The sequence below is a fragment of the Oryx dammah genome, unplaced genomic scaffold (assembly GCF_014754425.2).
Source record: "Oryx dammah isolate SB20612 unplaced genomic scaffold, SCBI_Odam_1.1 HiC_scaffold_1, whole genome shotgun sequence".
NCBI lineage: Eukaryota > Metazoa > Chordata > Mammalia > Artiodactyla > Bovidae > Oryx > Oryx dammah.
The window spans coordinates 102488402-102506823 of record NW_024070185.1 but is presented as its reverse complement, the minus strand read 5'-3'; the positions used below and the strand labels follow the sequence as shown (position 1 = coordinate 102506823).

Here is an 18422-nt window from a genome sequence, read left to right as displayed (position 1 = left end):
AGAATCCACCTTGCAATGCAGGGGAGACAGGTTCAATCCCTGATAGGGGAACTAAGATCCCGCATGCCATGGAGAAAGCAAGCCCATGAGGCTACTAGAGAGTCTGTGTGCCGTAATGAAAGAGATCCCACATGATACAGCAAGATTCCACGTGCCACAACTAAGACCCTAAGTGGCAAAATAAACAAATAAATATTAAAAAAAAAAAAGAAATAGAGGGAATGCTTTAAAACTCTCAATATTACCAAACCACCCTCTAAACTGAAGAGATACCTTGTTTCCTTTCTTGCGGCAATCCCATGCGGTTTGATTTGGGTAGATCCACACTGCAACATCTCAGACCTCAGGGCGACTGCCCCAGCTCACTAATTACCAGAAACAATTAGCCCAGGGCCAGTCTACACACTTCGAAGCCAGAGCAAATGGTCCAGAAAAGCTGATACCAAGAGTCCAGTTTGAGAGTTCCTGATCTCATGGATGGATCTCCCAGGGAGGACAAACCCTGGGTTTTGGTGCCTTGTTAATTACAGCCCTGCTTTCTAGACCACAAATCCCCCAAGAGGCCCGTCATCTCTCCACACTGAAGCTATAAAAGACTGCAGCTGTGGCATTTTCTTGGCTTTGCTCAAGTAACGATCCAGAGCTGGGTGGGAGAGAGTTAACAGGAAGGGAACATAGGGGGATGGTTTTTGAGAACAAAGCTGCCCACTGCTGAAGTGGTTTGGACTTAAGCATCAGAAAAGCCATCCCAGGATCACGCTGCTGGGATACCAGAAGGAGGCACAGAGGGACAGAGAGTGAATCCAGCTTGGGGCACCTGTGAAATAGGCTGGGCTCATAAACAAAGCTTTCTGATTTCCCTTCAGGGGTAACTCCTAACTCCCAAAGGGGCTCCACCTCTGCCTTTACTGTAGGAACAAAAAACTTGAGGGACTCACCAAACCCATCTACACAGCTCCTCAGTTTCTCCTACCTGCCTGAATCTCTCCTGGTCCAGAGGCTGGCAAATAGGAGAAGACCAATAGGTTTCAGTCTTCTTTCTCCTTTGCCTAAATCACTTATCCATATCTGGTTCAAAGCATCTTCCCAGCCATTTTATCGAGAGACCCTCACCCTTATCTTTTATGATAAGCTAGGCAGGGATTGGCATCCCCATTTTTAAAAGGGGAGATTTCAGTTTTCAGTTTGGACAGTCCCCTCCAAATTTCCAAGATAATATTCATTTTGTTAGGGTGACCTATTTATTAGTCTCTTCCTAGTCTGGCCTCTGCCTCCCTCTCCAGCATCTCTTTCCTTAACTCCATTGGCTGTGATGCATTAAAGTTATGCAGAACAACTTGTGGTTCCTTGAACCTATCATATGGTTTCACAACATACCAGGGCTTTTCTTGAGCCCTGGAATGTCTCAGCACTGTTCTCTGATTGGTAAATGCATCCTGTCAACTTTTAATCATGCTTCAAGATTCAGACCCTGCAGGAAGCCTTCCATGGTGCTTTTTCCTCTCCCAGGCTGAGCAAAAGTTGCTGGTATTTACTTGCATCATACCAACCACTTTGTTGAGTGTTTTCCTATTCACACGTTGAGTTTCCCCCATCTGACTATGAGTTTCTAAAAATCCAAGAATATCTTATTGCAAACAATAGTAAATGCAAATCGGTATGACCTTAATTTTTTTTAAAAATAGGATAGAGGATCTATTGACTCATTAAGTCAGTGCAGCACTTAGGCCACAGCGGGACTCTGCAGCTCAAGTGGTATCATCCGAATTCCACCCCCGCTAGCATCTGAGCTCTACTTTCCTTCCTCCTTCTCTATGGACTTTATTCTCATGAAACTTTTCCCTCCACACAGTAGAATAGAATAAGCAAATGCAAAAAGAGCACAAATAAGTTTGGAGAGAAAGCCAAGGGCTAGATCAAGCAGAGACCGGTGGTCATGTTAAGGACTTTGGGTACCAGGAAGTACCAGGAAGCCTTAGGGGATCTAAATACAAAAAATATGCTAGGACAATCACTTTTGTTTCTGTTAGAGAAAATGAATGGGAGAGGTATAGAGCGGGACAGGGTCAGCTGCTTCGAGGCGTTTGTAAAAACCTAGGGAGCATGAATCTGGTGACTTGAACTAGTAGTCAGTAGTCAAAGTCACTCAGTCGTTTCCGACTCTTGCGACGCCACGGACTGCAGCCCACAAGGTTCCCCTGTCCATAGGATTCTCCAGGCGAGAATACTGGAGTGGGTTGCCATTTCCTTCTCCAAAGGTGATCAGCTTAAGTCAGGTTTAAATCCCTTATGAGTTTACCGATGGCATTTTGTTGATGCTGATCACCACAATTCTTTCTCTGAACTACCATGCTACAATGCCCTGTAATTCTTTTTTTTTTTTTTTTAAAGGAGGCAGGTGTTTAAAAATGGACTCATTTGTTGGTTTTTTAAGACAATTCCACATAATGTTGCTGCTGTTGCTGGTAAGTCGCCTCAGTCGTGTCCGACTCTGTGTGACCCCATAGACGGCAGCCCACCAGGCTCCCCGTCCCTGGGATTCTCCAGGCAAGAACACTGGAGTGGGTTGCCATTTCCTTCTCCAATGCAGGAAAGTGAAAAGTGAAAGTGATTCGCTCAGTCGTGTCCACTCTTAGCAACCCCACAGACTGCAGCCCACCAGGCTCCTCCATCCATGGGATTTTCCAGGCAAGAGTACTGGAGTGGGGTGCCATTGCCTTCTCCGCCACATAATGTTACTAGTGGGCTAATGAGGGAATTCAGCGTGCCCTCCCCCGCCACAGGCCACTCTTCAAAGCAAGCTGCTTTATAGAATTTTCCCAACTGTGCGAGAATTTTGGAGTTAACTAGCAACAAGCCTGAAAATTTGGTTATGTATATAAGTACAAAGCTGGTTCATCAAATCCCTGTTCTGGCCCTCAACCCAGTGCATTTCAACTAAGGCATTATCTACCTCCTTCTTAATGTTTATCAGACACTTGTATAAGTAATGTCCAGCCACTCCTTGGAGATGGTTCCCTTTTTCAGACACGGGCTGCTGAAGGGCTCAGGAGCCTCATGGTCCTGGGCTCCATTACTAGAGCCTTTACAACCTTCCAGAACCTCCATGTCCCCCTTTTCCTCACTCCTTTCATCCTCTGTGGGTTCTGGGTTTTCCTCCTGGGAAAGCGAGTCCTGGCTGGGGCCGTGGCCCCCCACAGTGGCAGACTCGCCTTTCAGTGGAGCAGGGCCCCCCAGGGCACTCTCCTGGGGGCCCTGGGCAACATCCTGGCTCCTGCCAAACTCTGGGGGAGACATTTCCTCTTCCAAGGCTTCGATCACGTCCTTGGACACTAGGGACCCTTCTCTCAGCCGTCTTACGCGGTCTCTCTTCTTCCTCCTTAAGTGAATCCAGGAGTTTTCTATGGCCGTTAGGAAAAGGCTGATTTCCTCCTTTCCACAGGGAACTCGTTTATGCTGGACCTTTAGGTCAGTGAGGATTTTTTCAACCCATGCTGTCACAACCACGACGCCTTCCACTGTGTCAGGGCCCAGAGATGATGCTTGGAGGGCTAGTTCTTCCATTACAGACCCCAGGACTACAAATGTATTGGGCTTTCTTGGCTTCCCTAGTTTTCTTCGCTTACTGGTTGGTGATGGTACTGTTACGTCATCATAAAAACTCCAAGCCAAAGCCCATCTCATTGTCCGACCCTGGCAGAGTTCAGTATAGGTGACTTTAGGAACCTTTTGTATGTGAAGTTCTTCCTTCTGAGGAGCCAGGCTACATTTCTTTCCCAGCACATAGCTATACCATCTTAATCTTTTTTCAAGCTGTAAACTGTCATGGATGATCCTTTTAACAAACTCTAATTCACCTCCTTCTGCCATGATCTCTGTGATTCCTTCTGTATTTACAGAACTGGGTGGGGGTCTTCAAGGATTTCGAGAATTTAATCCCTTGGCTTCCAACTGACTGGCAAAAAAGGGAGGGTTGGAGAAGGAAATGGCAACCCACTCCAGTGTTCTAGCCTGGAGAATCCCAGGGATGGGGCAGCCTGGTGGGCTGCTGTCTATGGGATCACACAGAGTCAGACACGACTGAGGCAACTTAGCGGCAGCAGCAGCACATGCAAAAGTCATAAATTATCTTGATTCTTCTTTAAGAGTACCCATCAGGAGTGTCTTCTGTGGTACTTTAACCGCTTTTATAAGATCAGATAAGTTATTCTGCTCCACATTCTTCTTTGCATAGTTGAAGCACATATCTACTTCTGTTGCAAGGAAATACCAGCCGTTTAAGGTTGTTCCAAGTAAAGGATAGATGCAGGATTCCCCAGTACCTATGTCATTTCCTCTTTGGAGGGTACTTTTGTCAGAGTTCTGATGACCGATCAGATCTTCTACCCAGTGAATATAGTTGAGTCTCAAGGGAACTGTAGAAATCAGTCTCTCCAGTGGAATATCGATAGAAAGTCCAAAATCTTCCCTTAGCAGAGTACAAGTCAGAGCTCTGACTGCTTCAGGGTCTTTAAAATTAAGACTCACTCTTCGATTCAGATTTATCTGAACATGCTGCTTAAAATCTGGATATTTGGTTGCCAGATATGCAAAGTCAGGAGGTTTGCCCTTGTATCTATTTCTTGCATTCATTGATTAACTCAGAGCCATCTCTGAAGTCAAAGTTCCTGCCAGACGACTAGTATAGTGTGGACCTCTGCAACCCCCGGAGTCTTAACCACCCGCTGCACGAAGATCCTAGAAATGCAGATGTTATGCTCCTAGTGCGCCGCCATCTTGGGCCTCCTTGAACTAAGATGTTGGCAATAAAGATGAAGAAGAGAGGATAAAGCCAGGACAAAGTTTGGAAATGAAAATCGGAAGATTTGATCACAGATTGGTTGGAGAAAGTGGTTACCGCCAAGGAGGAACCAAGGATGACTTCTTAGGACTTGAGCAACTGGTGATACCAATTGCTGGGTAAAAAGATTGGAAGGAAGAGAACAGCAAAGGCAGGGCAGGGGGCAAGTTTTGGGGGCAGAACTGACAGCTCCATTTGGATATGGTCATTGTTCATGGGATATCTAGGTGGACTTCAGTTTGGTTTGTACACAGACTTGTCTGACCCAAAACTGCCCCAGACTAGGGTCTAAAATAGGGTAGCTGACCAGGGAAACGTTAGGAAGACAGACATTGTGATGGACAAATAGAGATCCCCTTTAAGTCTTGAACTTTTCACTGGATGAGTCTGCACTTATGGTAATCAGATAACCAAGTCTGGGTTCCATGACCAGTTCTCTTGCACTCTGGCGGTGTGAGCATGGTCAGTTCACCATCTCTTCAGAACCTGAGCTTCCTCAATTGTAAATGGGAATAATCGTACACCCCTCACTTGCAGGGTTTTTGTGACAATCCGTGTGCTACACGGCACTGCAGACAATACGATTTCATTCTGATGTGGAATGTAAAAAGCAAACAATAAACCAACCAACCCAAACAAAAACAAGCAAGTAGTTAGAACAGAGTAGCAGTCACCAGACAGGAAAGGGCAGGGAGAGTGCGAACTGAGTGAAGGAGATCAGCTGCACGGTGATGGAGGGAAACTACACTCGGGGGGTGAGCGCCCTGTAAGTGTATACAGACTAGAGACACAATGACACACAACACATATAAGGGTATAAACCAACGTTACCTCAATTAAAAAGAAAAACTTCACAGGGGCCAAATTTGACTTACACGTTCCTAAAACAAAGAACTATATTTAAAAAAAAAAAAAACTAAAAAATAGACCAAGAAAGGTATCGCAAACTGTAGCACAATAAACATCTATAAATCATAAATTATTTTAATATATACACAGACATCAAAACCAAAGGAATTTTTATATGAAAGTGAGCCATGTAAGAAAAATTGAGTGCATTCTTTCTTCAGGCCCTAAACCTTTGAAACCATCCCAAGAACAACCTCGGGTTTCTGGTGTCAATGAAATACTTCGCTTACTTTGTGTTTTAAACTCTCCCATCACCCCCAGTTAGTTACTCACAGCCTGTCCCCTGTGGCTGATGCTAAAATGCATTTCTCCCCCTGAATGTCCTAGTTTCTCAGGCTAAATCCATTCCATTTGGCTGGAGGAAGAGCCCAGACAATATCCGACATGACTTCCCTCCCCCTTGGCCACCAGAGAGCTGAGAGCTGAGCTTCAGGATTTTGCCAACACAGGACCACAGCCGAAACAACCACCTGTGAACTGAACGTTGCAGGTTTTATTTATTTCTTTTTGAATAGCAAAGCCTGGGAATGCCCAAGAAGGGGATGAGATCATCTGTCTGGTCTGTGAGCAGCACGCTCTGCAGGTCTTCTCATTCCGCATTACGTCATGCTGGAAAGAGAAAGCGTCTGGATACTCCTTACACAATGTGCAGGGGTGTGAAGCCAGGGAGACACTGCTTGCTCTATGTGATACCTGCTCACGCAGGAGCACGCACGCCTATGAATTCTGCCAACAGTTATAGAACGCCCACTGGTTGCCTATGATTTTCAATCTAAAGATAAACTTGCACTTTCGTTAACTTACTCATTTACCTAATGAATGTCTATTTTAAGTGTTCACTTCTTAACAGGTACTAATACAGGTGCTGGGGATATAAAAGTTAAAAAAACCCATGTGGCTGGCATTTTACTGAAAGAGATGGTCAATTAACAAATCAACATCTAACTACAGTAAGCCCTCTACATATGAGTGAGTTCCATTCTGAGAGCGTGTTCTTAAGTCCAATTTGTTCCTAAGTTCAACAAAGTTAGCCTAGGTACCCAGCAAACACAATGGGTTATATAGTTCTGTGCTGTGTTGTGTTTAGCTGCTCTGCCATGTCTGACTCTTTGCGACCCCATGGACTCTAGCCCACCAGGCTCCTCTGTCCATGGGTATTCTCCAGGCAAGAATACTGGAGTGAGTTGCCATGCCCTCCTCCAGGGGATCTTCCCAACCAGGGATCAAACCCAGATCTCCGGCACTGCAGATGAATTCTTTACCAGCTGAGCTCTCAGGGAAGCCCATAGTACTGTACCACAATAAGTTTCGAGTACTATTACTGAAAGAGTGTGTGAGGTCTGGTTGCTCACAAAGGACCATGGTAGAAACAACCACTCTAAAGCCAATAAGCAGGCCATGTTGGTGGACAGGAATGTTTGCTTTATTTCAGATGACGGCAACCGGGGGCCCGGGAGCAGGTGACGGATGTCTGTCCAAAGGCTGACTCCTCCCTGACTGGCAACCAGTGGGGCAAGAGCGTTTATAGACAAAATGAGGCGGGGGGCAGGGTGGTGCCTGTAGACACAGCACAACCAACTCTGACACTCACCTTCAAATTGGCATCGGTGGCCTGTCCAGCATCATCTTGGTTGTTTTAGGTGCACTTAATCTTCAGTTCCGGAGAAGGCAATGGCACCCCACTCCAGGACTCTTGCCTGGAAAATCCCATGGATGGAGGAGCCTGGTGGGCTGCAGTTCATGAGGTCGCTGGGAGTCGGACATGACTCAGCGACTTCACTTTCACTTTTCACTCTCATGCATTGGAGAAGGAAATGGCAACCCACTCCAGTGTTCTTGCCTGGAGAATGCCAGGGACGGGGGAGTCTGGTGGGCTGCCATCTATGGGGTCGCACAGAGCCAGACGCGACTGAAGCAACTTAGCAGCAGCAGCAGCAGCAGCAATCTTCAGTTCCAGGGTCCATATGTTCCCATTTCTTTGAGGCCAACTCTATGAATTGTGGCAACTTACGTCATGGGTACGGTCTGGCCATAATGCAGTTAACTTCTTCACCCTGGCATTTTAGCGTCTGTAAGACAGCCCACAGGATGTGGCCCAGAGTATCATCTACAGAACCAAAGGTCCTTGACTGTGCTTAGTGAGCACATTATGATTACTCAGTCTCCTTTGACTGCCTTCCTTTGTTTCTACATATTCTCACTTCTCTGATTAAACTTATTCTTTGACTAAAGTTTTCCACAGACAAAAGGCAGGCAGAGTACATGGGAGGCAAGGACCATAGTGTTCTGCTCCTTTTCAATACTTTCCACAAAATAATACATACATAAAAAACAAACAAACAAAAACAATGAAACCATTTTTAATCTTATAGTACAGTATCTTGAAAAGTAAGGCAGTATAGTACAACAGCTGGCATATAGGCCTAGCACACACATTCAGATTTTTGAAAGTTTGTAACTTGAAGGATCATAGGTACGGGACTTACTGTGTACGAGACAAAGTCAGAGAAGAGCTCCAAAGTAAAAATGAACCAGGATGAGACAATAAAGAGTATAGGATGGCTATTTTTGGATGAGATAATCAAGGTAAGTCCTTCTAAAAATGAAAGTATTAGTTGCTCAGTCATGTCTGACTTTTTGTAACCCCACGGACTGTAGCCCACCAGGCTCCTCTGTCCATGGAATTCTACAGAGAAGAATACTGGAGTGGGTATCCACTCCCTTCTCCAGGGGGTCTACCCAACCCAGGGGTTAAACCCAGGTCCCCTGCATTGAAGGCAGATTCTTTACCGTCTGAGCCACCAGGGAAAGGAGGTCATATCTGAGCAGAGGTCATTATGAATTGAAAGATGTACCAACAGACATCTCTAGAGGAAAGGAAGGGATATCAAAGCAGAGAGAGCAGTAAGAGCAAAGGTTCTGAGACTACAAAGTGATTTAGTAGAGAGGCTACCGTTTTTCGCATCCATATCTTAGACCATCCCTATAAGCCCACAGCCCCATGCTAACCCCTGGAGAGAATCTTTCCATCATCCTAAAATCATACAGGTGGTAAAACTGTGTCTCTAAGATGCTTTCATACACCTTCTCTGTAGAGAAATTCCATATGTGTGTGTGTGTGTGTATGTGTATACACACATATATATCACAGATTCAGCTCTCACTCAATTCTGCTTTTATTTAATTTTCACATGTGGTTTCTGTTAGATGTTCTTTCTAGAGGAGGAAAATTAAAGTAAGAGTTATGTGATTGAGATTAATAGCAAAGAAAAGCAAGAGGAAAGAATGATCCCACTTCCTCTCTGGTTTGCATACAAATATTGAGTTAGTTACTACATTTGCAGAACGCATTCTCGACAGTCCACCCAGCTATGTCTTTGGCCATGTGTAATCCAACAGCCGACTGAGATCTATTCCACTGCGGTGCCCGGGTGGCAGGAAACCACTGTTCTCTCTGTGGACAAAAGGGACTGACTGTTGCTCTGGGCCACTTGCATTCAGTGCAAAGAGTTTACTCCAAACAACGTTGTTCTGACTTTCTGTCTTAGCCCTCCATAGCCTTCATTTTCTCTCAAAAGTCAGAAATAGTAGAGGAGTCCATGATTTCTGGTGCCTACAGCTCTATTAAGATTTTCAATCATTAAACATCCAAGGAGTTGAAATTTTTTCTTGGTACCCACCAAACATCTAGCAGTTCCACATTTAAACACAGGGTAATACCTCTTTCAACTAGTTATTCCAAAAAGTTCTGGCCCCCAGCTCCTTAGTCCCATCTGAGGTTATTCGGTGGGTCCTATAATAGACATAAATAGCATGTGAGTAATCCTCAAGGCTCTTCACCGAGTGACCGCTGATGTAGTCTGAGGTTTGGATGACACTGTCACAGGAAGTCCTGGAAATAACTAGTATTTCAGTGTTTAGAATGATGCCTTCTTTACAGAGCAAGTAGAATTATTCTCACTAAAAGTATTTCACAAGTGACTTTGATTCATCATGTAACTTGCCAGGTGGTGATTATCTGTTTACATGGCTGATTTTCCATTTGGAGAGCTGGCTGCCCCTGGAGAATGGGGACGGTGCCGGAGTGATCTCTAGGTCCCTGTAGCATGCCACGGGGCTGGCATTCCATCAGATTTTAGTAAATGGATGTCAGCTACTTGCTGCTGCAAAACAAACCACTCCAAAATTTGTGGCTTAAAGCAACAGCCATTTCTTGAGCTCACAGTTCTGCAGATCAGCAGCGTAGGCAGGTATGGCTGGGTGGCTCTTGTGGCTGCTGCCTGGCCCCCTCATGAGAACATGGTGAGCTGCATGCTAGCCCACTTCTGTTCCCATTGCATGACAGGGACGCACGACTAAGCGTGAGAAACAGGAGCATGCCAAAACAAATCTTCTTACAGCCTAGACTCAGACTAGAATCTTATAACTTTCATCACATTCTATTGGATGAATCTAGAAACAGGAGGCAGCTGGATTCAAAGCATGGGGAAATAGACTACCTCTTGATGAAAGGGTGGCAGCATCTCATGGCAAGGGTGTGGGATGAGCAGAGAATCAGGTAAATGTTTCCAGTTCAGTTCAGTTCAGTCACTCAGTCACGTCCAACCCTGTGACCCCATGGACTGCAGCACGCCAGGCTACCCTGTCCATCACCAACTCCTGGAGCTTGCTCAAACTCATGTCCATGGAGTCAGTGATGCCATCCAACCAACTCATTCTCCGTCATCCCCTTCTCCTGCCTTCAATCTATCCCAGCATCAGGGTCTTTTCCAATGAGTCAGTTCTTCGCATCAAGTGGCCAAAGTATTGGAGTTTCAGCTTTAGCATCAGTTCTTCCAATGAATATTCAGGGTTGATTTCCTTTAGGATGGACTGGTTTGATCTCCAGCTGAAAACAAACAAAATATTTGACATGAATGAAATGCACAGCATATCAAATTATAATATGTGATCTATTTTCTCACTAAAATGAATGCTTCCTTCATAAATAATTTACTTTCTAACCCAGAAGGAGACAGAGGTCCCCAATGGGAACACAAGATGGCCCATACTCTACATGTTACAAAGGTCATAACATGGGATTCAAAAAGTTTGATGTTCCCAATTAGAAGACTGAAATTCATGGTTTTTGTTTGATTTGATTGTTCCCTTGGGAGAACAAGAGTCTCCTGACCTAACTGTCTGCAAGAATCTAAGTTAATAATGACGAGTCTCTGTTTTACCCTGAAAGGCAGTGTTGAATGATCTGGTGAATGAACATGCTTTGGAGTCAGACAGACTGTGTGTCAAATTCCAGCTCCTGCATGTTTCAGTCACCTGACCTTGTGTAATTTAACTCACTCTTCTGAGTCGGTTTCTTTGCAATATAGGGATTAACAATAACCAGGATGCAAGTCAGACATACAAAGACAAATATATGATTCAACTATAAGTGGAATCTAAGAAAAGCGGTACAGATGAACTTGTCTACGAAATAGAAATAGAGCTCCAGATGGAGAAAACAGTCTTATGGTTACCAGGGAGTAAGGTAGGGGGGATAAATTAGAAGATTGGAATTGACACATGCATACTACTATATATAAAGTAGATAACCAATAAAAGAAACCTGTTGTGTAGCACAAGGAATTCTACTCAGTACTCTATAATGGCCTATATGGGAAAAGAATTTTAAAAGAATGGATATATGTGTTCACACAACAGATTTACTTTGCTATACACCTGAAACTAACACAACATTGTAAATCAACTATACTTCAATAAAAATTTTAAAAATAATAGTAATGAAATGGCAACCCACTCCAATATTCTCGCCTGGAAAATCTCATGGGCAGAGGAGCCTGATGAGCTACACAATCCATGGGCTTGCAAGGAGTCAGACATGATTTGGTGACCAAAAAAAAAAAAATACTATGCATGTCTGTTACGATTATTAAATGAGATGGTATATGAACAACACAATACAGTGCCAAACGCAACATAGGTCACAAACAAATATTCTTCTTCAAACTTCTTTCCCCTGAGCCTCTGCATTGCTGGAGGGTATCTTCCCATAAATCCAGAATAGGAAGATGCTTTTTAAAACATCATTCCTGGGAATACTCATCTGATAATAAATATTGGGCATCATTTTCACTGAATTAAATTTAAGAAATTTAGCTGAACACCAATCTAAGCAAGTATTTCATATTTAGAAAGCCTACAGGTAATTCATCTCTGATTGGTATTTAATTAATTTCCAATGGACAGGTCCACTTTAGGTTATGCTATATGCTTGTCCCTATAGTTGAGAAGACTTGGGAGGAAAAAGTTTAGGAATCAAAAGCAGGGTAATACCTAGCCACCTACCTGCGTCCCCACTCATACCCAATACTTACTTCCCGCTCCCCCCCACCCCGCCATCCCTTTCCCACATTCCAGAAGATTCCAGTGTGATTTGTTCAGCCTTTAGATAAGCTTTGTCTACATGAACACTGCTCATAAAAGAGTCTGATGGAAGGAGAATCAGCCACAGTCTGTCGTGACTTCTCCTGTTTAGCTCCAGCTTTCCGATAGAGCAATATTTTTCTTACGGGTCACCTTTGTGTGTCATTAACATTCAGTTCAAACTCCCCGACATCAGTGCAGATCCATCCCAGTAACTATGATTGCCACTGACGTGACATGCATCACCCCCTGTCCTTTTGACACAATGAGGTCACCAGAGACTAAAAGAATTGGACGAGTAATATAGTTTTAAATCCATTTACATGGACACCTGTCCAGAGCACAGAGGTTCTGAAATCAGTCAGGCAGCAAGAGGTGGCTACAAGCTCTGAGTTAGGAAGCAGAGATGAACTGACTCAGGGCCACTGACTACACCACTGACTAGCTGTGTGGCTTCAGAAAGTAAGTTCATTTCTCTTTGCCTCAGTTTCCCCACTTGTGCAATGCAAATGGTAATGCAACTGACCTTACAAAATTGTTGTGGGAACTAAATGAGTTAACTGGATAAGATATTTCAAAGGTGTTGGCATATATAAAGGTTTTATTTCAGGGATTGGCATATGTGTACTACTATGTATTAAATGGATAACTGAAAAGAACCTACTATATAACACAGGGAACTCTACTCAATACCCTGTGAGGACCTGTAAACTCTACTCAATACTCTGTAATGACCTCTGTAAAGAAGATAAGGGAAAACAATCTAAAAAGAGTGGATATATGTGTAACTGATTCACATTGATATACTGCAGAAACTAACACAACATTTTGAATCAACTATCCTCTAATAAAAATTAATTTAAAAATTGCAATTCCAATTAATTGATTGCTTGTGACCTTGGGCAGGTTAACATGCCTTTTTGCATTTCAGTTTATAAACACTGATATCAACATTTGCCTCAGAAGACTGTTGCAAGAACTCAAGTTACGGTAAGTGATTACTCAGAGAACAGTGGCCGATATTTTTAGTAATAGCAAGAATTATCATCACAGCGGAGCTAATAAGTAGGATAACGATTGCCTGAGGTCAACCAGGAGTTATTTTAAATAGCAAATCACATTTGAAAATTAAGTTTAGGTATGTATTATGTATAGAGACAAGCATGAGAACTGAGGGCATTAGAGATGACCAACAGGACTCGATTTACTAAATCCACCACTTAGCAGGAGCAAGACATGCTATTTGACTTCTCTTTGTTTCTTTTTCCTCATTGGAAAGACTGGAAAAATACCACCTACCTTGCAACACTGTTGTAGGATTAAATGTGATCCTATGTAAAGCACTTGGCACATTGTTAGGGCTCAATAAATGGTGTCTATTGTAAATCAAAGGTCTCAGACAGAAAAAACAACCTGTAATTTTTATTAATATGAAGTGAATTAAAAAAAAAAAAAGATTTATTCTTGTGAGCTTGGCTCCAGCTAAGTTAATGAAGACGGAAGAGAGGAGAAATGGGGTTAGAGGGACTACATACACAGATGGGGAGGGCGTTTCACTGAGGTTAGCTATAAGGAATTTGTGGTTTGATTCAAAAGATTTTGGTTTTATGAGGTTTGAGGGCTCTTTTCAAAAGGAAAACCAGATGTATCAATGGAAAGTTCATGCAAACAGTGTGATCTTCAGCAAATGCTTCTTGAATCTAATTCTGTTATACCAGGTATGGGAGCAATGGAGAGGGATTCTGGGTTTAAAAAAAAACAACTCTTTTGATCCTGTCTTGCAGACCTTTGGTGAGGTTCTCCAATGGGTCAGAAGACCAGTACTTGGTAAGCAAATAGCCTCAGAACCACAAGCAGAAGAATGATCACACTACAGCCCAGAAAGCAGTAGGGGTTCCCATCTCAGACTTGTGCTTTAAATCCTCGAAGAAAACCAGGCTTTTTTTCTCTAGAGTCCAGCGCGTTCAGGCCCAAGGCTCTCCCAGCAGTCAGTAGGGATGAGTCACTTGCCCTTAAGTCCCATAAAGGGGAATCATGAGACAATTAATGTCTTTGGCACCTAAACCACAAAGACAATAACATGTTCTACTGAGTCTATGAGAATTAACTGGCAGGCCTTCACGAAAAGGCTTGAAAGCCTGAAAATATATAAGGAAAAATCATCTTGCGATAATGAGACAAATGCATATAGCGTGGGTGCCTAATATAAGGTGTGACTAATACAAATAGACTAGAGAGGCCAGGAAAGCAGGGGGCATAAAGACATGAGCAGAAACAGTGAGATACCGAGAGAGCACAAGGCTTGAGGACGATCTTTGGGCATATGCTGGGCTCTTTCTTTCATTGGGCCATAGACCCCTTTGCTGGGACAGGAGTTGATTATTGAAGGGGCTGCATGGAGGTAGGCAGCCAGAGGAGAGCAGTCACAGACCAAGGCTAACCTCTTAGATCTTTAGGTCCATTCTCCTGCCACCACCTTCTAGAGATACTCATCCAGGCTACAGCCACTGTTTCCCTCATCTTACTTGAAGGAAGTTTAGGGAAGTGGGAAAAGTAAACAAATGTCCAAGAGGAGGCAAGACAGCATGGTGATTAAGAAGACTGACTCTGAAATCAGACAGCCTGAGATCCCGACCATGGCAGAGTTTTGAATTGATATTTTTTGGTTCTAAAGCATATGTTGTTGTTTAATCATCAAGTTGTGTCCAACTTTTGCAACCCAGTGGACTATAGCCCACTAGGCTCCTCTGTCCGTGGGATATCCCAGGCAAGAATATTGTAGTGTGTTGCCATTTCCTTCTCCAGGGGATCTTTCCAATCCAGGGATCAAACCCATGTCTCCTGCATTGGCATGCGGATTCTTTACCACTGAGCCAACTGGGAAGCCCTCTAAAGCATATGCTCTTAACCAAGTAACTCTATGAATATCCATAGATAAAAATGTACTAACTCTGCTAATCTGAATAATACATATAGAAACTTCCTCTTCCCTATCCTGGCTTTATAAATGATCAGAAGAAGAAATCTGATACATCCCCTGGAAGTACAGTGAGCAATGTTCCAAGTCAATGAAGGATGTGGTCCAAACCAGTTCATATTATGGTCCATTCTGCATATCCAAACAGGTTTGCCCAACCCTGAGTATGACTCAGTTGCTGAATCAGATGTATAGTAACCCTGATTCAACAATGGAGAAATAAAAGGAAGACCAAGTTGCTTAATAGGGCAAAGCCTAGGTAACCCCCTGGCAACCACTGCCTCAGTCCCAAATCTTTGGTCATGGCCTTACATCCTTATCCATCTTCTCCAAGAGATCTTCCCAACCCAGGGATTGAAACTGCATCTCTTGGGTTTCCTGCATTGCCAGTTAGGTTCCTTACCACTAGTGCCATTTGGGAAGCTGTCCATCTACTACAAGGATATTGAGGTTACCTCTAAATTTCAGATCTGCTTGCAGCATAGACTGGTAACTTTTTCTAAATGTCTATCCCCCAGTTCTAATAAAGAAACACAATATCTGATTTTGATGTGGACCCATGGTTGTCCATGAAGAGATTACATTTTTCAATCTTCTTTGTAGCTGAATATGAACCCGTGGCTAATTTCTAATGGATGGAATAAAAATCAAAGTGTCTTGTGCAAGCTTCTGAGACTTTTCTTTAAGAGAGTGTCAAAGGCTTCCTGCTATGGTCTGAATGCTTGCATCCATCCAAAATTCATATGTTGGAGTGTTTTTTCCCTTTTTTTCTTTAAAAATTTGTTTTTATTGTGGTAAAAATCACATAATATAAAGCATTCTATTTTAACCATATTTAACTATACAGTTTAGGGGCAGTAAGTATTCACACTGTTATGCAACCTTCACCATTATCCATCTCCCAAATCTGTCAACATCCTCAACTGAAAATCTGTCCCCATTAAAAACTAACCCCCATTCCCCCCTCCTCACCCCCTGACACCTCAGCTCCTGGCATCCACCAATGTATTTTCTGACTCAATGAATCTGATTATTCTAGGTATCTTATATAAGCAGAACCAGCAGGGTTTGTCTGCACCTAATGAATATTGCAATGGACTTTTAAGGTAAACACAGTGCATGTCCTATGAACAGATCATATCTTCTTTTTCTTCCCTGTGCTATACAGTAGGCCTATGAACTAAGACACCTCCCATAGCTCTCTTACATATCACTGTTCCCCACTTGCCCCTTGGACTAGGAATTTGGAATATGAATTTAAAGGCCACATATAGGAATGTGGGAAAGACTTAGATTTCCTGAGAAGAGTCGCTAGAGTTGTCCTGGGACCACTTAACTCCAGACTTTCACATGAAATATAGGCTGCAACTGCCTTAAAACCAGTACTAATTTAGAATGTTCCATTACCAGCAATCAAACTTAATCCTAAATAATAGGTCAATCAGGTCATTCTTAGCTTAAAACCTATGCATGATTCCCAGCTGACCTCAGAGAAAATTCCAACCCTCTTAGCAAAACATTCAAGGTCCTAATAACCTATACATTTTTAAACTACTTATTTTAAGCTTCCTGTTTCTGTTTTAGCAAACTAGCAGTGCTGAGTGATCTGCACGTCCCAGGTAGTCACAGTTTGTCCTGTGAATGTCTCTACGCGTATTGGCAGCTTCTGCTTTGAATATCATCTTCACTCATTTGACAGATGAGAAAGTGCCACTTTCTCTGACAAACCATCTCTTACCACTTGGGCAAACACATGTGCTCCTTCTACCCTATTCCAGTTGTACCTAATCAGTCATTCCTTTCACCATGACTTCAACAGCTACTAAGAGGTTGTTTTTATTTCTGACTCCACCGCTAGACTGTTTTGCCAGAAGGATGTAATGGTGTCATATTCATCTTTGAAGCCACTTATACTGCCAGGCACAAAACTGATGTTCAAAAAATTCCCTTCCACTGTAGGAATGTTGATTGCCCAGCCATCTTTCTGGGCTGATCCATTGAATGCCTCGGTATGATATATTGATTCTGAGAAATGGAAAAGCGCCTGTCATACCAGTAAACAAGGATGGCATAGTCATCAGTGGTTGCAGCCACCTGGATGGCGAGCTGGTCAGCCCTGAGGGAGCTCAGGAAGGAAAGAATGCCTGCCATCTAGCAGCCATCAGACTACAGCCACTTGCTATGGTGAGCACTGAAGAAACCCAGGACATGAGAACCCAAGATACTGGCCCCAGATAGCTGAGGTACCTATCAAAGGGATGAATTTAGTGATCTCAGACTCTTGCATCTCCCATACATAGAAAAGTGCTAAATTCCTTAACTTAGGGTATCTGGTTTTCTTTAGTTTGCAATAATCTTTTGATGTTTCCCACTACCTGCCCTTTGTTGCAAAACTCCTATACATCGTCACTTCCCCCTCACCTCCTTGGAGCAGTTCTCTCAGGGTTACTTGAGATGCTGCCTCTCGGGTTCGAAGTCCTAAAAATTCCCACCAAATAAAACACAACTCTCAACTTTTAGGTTGTGAATAATTTTTCCGTTGACAGTTCCTTTAAAGAATGACTTTGGGGCTCATCTTGATAGGAGTCTAGACTGAACCACCTACAAAGGCTCTGTGACTTTGAGCAACTTTCTGTTCCTGAGATCAATTTCCCCTTTTTCAAAATAGAAGAGGGAAAAGCCTATTTCATGGTATTTGAACATTTTTATGTATAACACACTACATAGAACATCTGACCTAAACTAATATTAACCCTCATTGCTGCTGCTGCTAAGTCGCTTCAGTTGTGTCTGACTCTGTGCAACCCCAGAGATGGCAGCCCACCAGGCTCCCCCATCCCTGGGATTCTCCAGGCAAGAACACTGGAGTAGGTTGCCATTTCCTTCTCCAAACTGGCATTAATTATCATCATTCTTTAGAAAAGTTTACTCAGCTAGGAAAAGTCACCCCCAAAACTAACAGGATTCAAAACAAAAAAGACTGCACAGGGAGAAGCCCACCAGGAAGCCAAGGGCACAGGCAGCCTTAGTGATGAAAAGAGTCCTGGACTGGACATTTTGATCTTTGATAGAGCCCTGTCTGGGCCACTCGATTGCAATAATGTCATGAGGAAGTCATCACCCCCCACCAAAACCTTTGTTATCCCATGAGCACAGTATGGAAAGGGCTCAGATGGTATCACAGGATGAGTCAGAGTGTCTGTTATAACTTTGAGCAGCACGTCCTTTGATCCAATTTCACCATCCTTACGGTTTTGAAGGACTCCCCAGGCG

General features: G+C 43.3%; 1 pseudogene; it reads right to left on the bottom strand.

The window, feature by feature from the left end:
- Positions 1-2741: 2741 nt before the first annotated feature.
- Positions 2742-4713, bottom strand: LOC120861844 (annotated as a pseudogene).
- Between the last annotated feature and the right edge of the window lie 13709 nt (positions 4714-18422).